The sequence below is a fragment of the Osmia bicornis genome, unplaced genomic scaffold (genome assembly GCF_907164935.1).
Source record: "Osmia bicornis bicornis unplaced genomic scaffold, iOsmBic2.1, whole genome shotgun sequence".
Classification (NCBI taxonomy): Eukaryota; Metazoa; Arthropoda; class Insecta; order Hymenoptera; family Megachilidae; genus Osmia; species Osmia bicornis.
In genome coordinates this window covers 803,221-809,220 of record NW_025791135.1, presented here as the reverse complement: position 1 = coordinate 809,220, position 6,000 = coordinate 803,221, and positions in this window count along the sequence as shown.

Sequence of the window (6,000 nt, the reverse complement as noted above, 5' to 3'; positions counted from 1 at the left end):
GAGTAATTTCAATTTCCGAAAATCGCGACCTTTTTATCCGACTTCGAAAAGGAGGAGGATACTTAATTCGATCAGTATATATTTTTTTTATTATTATTGTTTTTTCCTGGCTCTGTTCACCGATTACTCCGAGATCTCCAATCGGAACGAAATCTTTTGCGTCTTGTAGGATATGTCTTCCGATTGGGCCCGTTATAAAACATTTCGAATTTTTTTATTCCGAACGGTTTTTATTGCAAAAAAATAAAATAATTTTTAACAAAAAAAAAATCCGACTTCGAAATGCACTAAAAAGTATAAAATAATTTCTATTTCATGTACATCTGTATTCCACAGCTATTCATACAATCTACTTAATCGTTAAATAGGATACTAAATATATTTGAACCTTTTCGGAGGTGGCGCAAAATTAAACATATAATTTTTTCTTTGGAAAATAATAGGAATTTCATTATATCGTGTATCTTTACCATATCATCATCGCTTATCAATTATCGTACGTAATATATTTCTGTCTACCATTTATATGACTGCAAATTTAGAAGCAAGCTGTAGAGGGGAATCTCACACGTTCTTAAAAATTGTAATGTCGCGAAGTTCTTCCTCTCACTGAGTTCTCCGCGTACCCTTTTGTATGATTTAATCTAAGTTGTTAGTTAGATAGAGGTTCTTACTTACCTTTCGCTGGGCGAGGATACCTGTAGTGGCGAGTCGTCCTGGCGACTGGAGATAGTAGGGTAGACGTTTAATTGAAGTTCACACACTTCCGAGCACAACAAATGTTTATTGGTATTTCGTACAGTTCTTAACTTGCGCGTGTTTTACAATTGACGAGTTGCTCTGTCGGGTCTCTGGGTCCCGTAGCAGAGTCGTATTTTGTGGATTTCTGTACGCGTGTTAGAATTAAATCCGGATTCGCGTTAACGGACTGGCCGATTCTGAACGAATTTTTCGGAATGTGATCGGGTCACGATGACTTTTGAGTCTGCACGAACTTATACCGGTTCTGAGCGATAATTGATCTGATCTTGTTCTGTACTATAATTGGTTCTGAACTGTTTATGCACTAAATTTGATCTGATACGGGTTCTGTACTATAATTAGTCTGAACGCGGGCGGTTTGGTCTCGTTATTATATATTGATTAATGAGGTCGACTTTTGATTTGGCAATTCTGGTGAACCACCTTCGTCCGGATCGTCAGCGTTCTCGCCGTACGACGACCCGGCTGAGTTGCTCACTCAGAATTTTTGCGGAGCGATGAATTTGGATGGTGCAATAGAAGTTCAAAGAATTTGTATCGCGAAATGTAAGTTTAAAGAATCTGTATAGCGAAATATAAGTTTAAAGAATTTGGGTGGCGAAATAGCGGCTTAAAGAGTTTGGGTGGCGAAATAGAAATTTTAAAGAATGCGTCACAGGACGTGACACCTGGCCGCCTAGATTGTTGCATATCGGTACGATATCAACAAATAAATTTGGAGAGAAAATTTTCTTTAAGCGATTGTGTTATCCAAATTCATTGTTTGCGGTTTTATGAGTTAGATGAGTTTTACAATTTTAAGGTGAGTGTAATTACAATATTTGTTAGTTGGTGTGAATTTGTTGCGCTGGGTAAAATTTTTTTTTGCTAATATTTCCTTGCGTTTACGAATTGGTATGTTACAAAGAGTAAATGGTTTTCGGATGACCATTTACTTCCCTCCCCGCTGAGATTGAGGCGGTAGGGGTGCGTAGCGGAACTACATATAGTGCGTGTACTGAATAATATTGTAGACCGACACTTCTGGGCTTCTTTATTAACTTTTAAATTCAAGGTTTCTAAAATGAAATTGGTAATTCTTAGATCCTCTATTGTGGCGGGTATGCGCTGAGACAGCGATGTTTTGCATGCGCTGGTTCCGAGTATTATTGAGTGCTTCATCGGTTAATGTCCTGTGTTTTACTTGGAAATTTTGTGCACCTGGTGGGGTAATTGATATATATATCCGTTCGATCGGATAGTATCGTCACTTGAACGAAAAAAAAAAAATTAAAGTTTCTTCTGTTTGTTCTATTTAAACGCACGAAAATGTACGGAAGGTACTTATGAGGTGATCACATGATGGATTTATCACAGCCGCGCAGGGATCTATTTGTCGCCTGGGTGAGTGGTGTTCTGTTTTTTTGTTTATTTATTTATTTATTTATTTATTTATTTATTTATTTATTTATTATTATTATTATTATTATTATTATCATTTGCTTTGTCTGTTTCTTTAGCGTACTGATGGCCGGTTCATTACTTGTCCGAGGGTGGTGGATATTGCTTATAGGCAGGCTGTACGGCGATTCCGCCGGGAGTTCAGGGGGTATCTGGAGGCCCTATGGTTGTGGGATGAGGATAGAATCCTCAACATTGCCCCCTTGTTTGACCTGGAGTGAAGTTTCATAAAAAGAAAGATTTTGTTTTATTTTGTTCACTCGCATATGTTTGTTCTCTTTTTTTTTTTTGAATAAACTTTCATTTTTTTAATCTTATTTTTGGTCCGTGTATTGTTATTTCATAAGTACTTCACTTCCTTTCCTTTTCCAATCGTATTTTTAATTAACCTTTATTGTAAGATTTTTATTGTATGTTACTACTTTGTGAATCTTGTTACTTTTCATTTTTATTTTTGAATAAATTTTTATTTTGTTTAAAGTTCGCGTGTGTTTATTTATGCGTATTCCTTGCGTTCCCCCTTGCGTTGCGTTTATTTAGTTTCATGCTTCTAGCTTAAAAACCTGTATTCTTTCTTGTTTTATTGGTTGTAGTGGTTTAACACGTTGAGTGCGGTGCCGATTTCGCTAGACTTTCCGCTCAGCCGGCAGCGCTCGGCTCGGTGTCGCCCAAGCGCGTGAGCACTTCATGCCGAGAATCCACGTCGCTTAAACGAAAAATAGATTGCCGGTCCCCAGGGACCGGCGCCGGCTGAACGGAAAGTCCACTGCCGGTCCCTAGGGACCGGCGTAGCACTCAACGTGTTAATTTCGGGTGGTTTGACTGTAGGTGCTCTGAGTGCAGGTGGTCGTTGTGGGATAGGCGGTGATATCCCCCATTTTAGGCTGTTTGGTTGCTCTATCCTTATTTCGTTCAATTCGATGTCTTCATTTTTCGTTAGGCGTTTTCGTCTTGGAAGCTTTTTGATGTTTTTATTGTTTTTTAATGTCACTAATAAGTATGTCACTGAACTAAAGATGGCTGCCAATAGGTGTAGGGACCAGCCATATAATGTATGCAGTGTGTATCCTCTTATAATTGTGTCAATTATTAGCTTGCAGATATGAATGATTATAAGGATCATTATTACTGCAGAGCTAATTGAACCGAATTTGATGAATTTTTCCACGAATTTATTCCACGTATTTTCTGCGATGTGGGATAACGTGTTTTCTGTAAATAGGTTGTTGATTAGTCCTCCTTGTACACTTTCATTTTATGATGTGTACCACCTCTCCTGCAATCCTAGCAATATATCCCGGTTTTTTCCATTAAATTGTACGCAAATTTGTCTGGTGAAATAGAGGCTATGGATAGAGAATTGTAGATTGTTTTTCTTTCTAGTTTGCATTTTTCACTTAAAATATCTAAATATAAATTTTGTATTTGAGCCCTGAAGTGTTTTTCTACATATACGAATTTTGAATTAGTGTAAGTGAGAATGTCTAAATTTAGTATTTCTTTTGATGGCTGCGCGTCGTTATCGAATAGTATGTTATTTTGTGATCTTTCGTATATAATTAATTTTGGGTGTTCGGTTTTTGTTAATATTCTGTTGCAAGTTTCGATGTTTCCTTTCGCTGCTAGCGCGAATGAGATGTCGGTTGTTTCTATTGTGTATAATGTTTCGCGATTTTTAGCTGTTAGTTTTGTTACCGGACCTCGGTATAATACGTCGTATTTAGTTTTAAGACAATCTTCTCTCGGTAGCGCTGACCAGAAGGTATGTCCGCCTTCCATGTCGATACAGTGTTCATCCGAAAATTTACAAATTGTTCCTGATGCTAAACGTAATTTATCATTATTAAGGCTAACTTGCGCGGTGTATTCTATTAATGTAATTTTTATAACACCTTGTACAGGGTGTAAAAAAATTAAATGTCACGACCTATATGGGGTGATTCTACACCTCTGGATCGGTGGAGATCTGTCAAAGAAAGCGACCGCAAAATTGACCTTGACCCCTAATTTCAAGGTCAAACTTTTTTATTGGCTTATCGTATAGTGCTCATCGAGGGGATAAAAAGTCTGAAAGGAACCATGTGCCGGAAATCAACCCTTCTCCTAGAAAAAAGCCGTCAAAGTTTCCATATACGTTAATGCATTAAACGTTGAGTCGCCCGGTACCCCTCTCCAGTGATCTTGGCGCGTCAGTCTCGTGTATCGCTCGAATTTCGTGGTATAGGACAATTCTTGAATTTCAATCACAATGCCAGCATATAGGAAGGGTAAATTCTAAGAGAGCATATTTAAAAAGACAAAATAACTACCGCGTTTAAATGAAAATAAAAATGAATTTAATCGAAACATTCGTGATATAATATAATATGATATGATACAAGTATGATAAGTAATATAATATATAAATAACAATAATAAAAGTAATACAATAATAATAAAAATATAATATAAAATAATTATATAAAATAATAATATATAATATAAGATAATAATAATAATAAGTAATATAATAATAAATATAATAAGATAATAAATATTTGATGCAGTCCTTTGCGTAATAATTAACTGATGCATTAACTGCATATCTGCGATGTGTTAACGAACCGTGAAATGATAAAACTAAACATTTATCTTGCGTTTATATTCGAAGTGCAAAACTTCAGTGAATTAAATTCATTTTTATGTTCTTTTACACGCAGTAGTTATTTTGTCTTTTTAAATATGCTCTCTTAGAATTTACCCTTCCTATATGCTGGCATTGTGATTGAAATTCAAGAATTGTCCTATACCACGAAATTCGAGCGATACACGAAACTGACGCGCCAAGATCACTGGAGAGGGGTACCGGGCGACTCAACGTTTAATGCATTAACGTATATGGAAACTTTGACGGCTTTTTTCTAGGAGAAGGGTTGATTTCCGGCACATGGTTCCTTTCAGACTTTTTATCCCCTCGATGAGCACTATACGATAAGCCAATAAAAAAGTTTGACCTTGAAATTAGGGGTCAAGGTCAATTTTGCGGTCGCTTTCTTTGACAGATCTCCACCGATCCAGAGGTGTAGAATCACCCCATATAGGTCGTGACATTTAATTTTTTTACACCCTGTACATATACTTTATTCCATGTTCCGTAGCTATCGGAATAGGACGCTCCTGTACACGAGCTCTCTATTGCATTTCCTGCTAGACTTATTCCTACGGATTTCGTTGAGTTTACTTTTAAATTCGCGATTGTGTGAAAATTATCGTATCTAAATATTCCGGTGTTGTGTATGGATTTACAGTTTTCATGGCTTATGTCTAGAAGGTATTCTTGTATCGCGTTTTCTACTGGTACTAAGTGGCTGAACATTCGGCATCGGAAGATTGTGCGTTGGATCTCTGTTTTGCATTGTATGATTGGAGCCGTTCTGAATTCCGCTAATTGTAGGAGTCGTATTGTTGTGTTGGTTATGCTAACGTCTGCATGGTGGAAGTCGCATTCTCCGGTGTCCAGTAAAGAGTATGTCGATACGATCGGGTTCGTTGCGCCGCAATCAAACCCGATTATTGCTTGGCTAATTTTGAATGTGCTGATATAAATTAATAGAATTAACTTCATTGTCGGCTCTTTTCCTAGAAAGAAGGCTTATGTTATTTCCTGTGCTGCTGAATGCTTAATTTGTTCGCGTGAACTGTTTTTGGCTTTCCTTTGTAATTGATTGTTATATTATTGTTATCACCTATTTTTAGTATTTCGTATGGCCCTAAATACCAATCCTTTTCTAATTTTCCCGGTTTAGGTTCCTTGAGTAA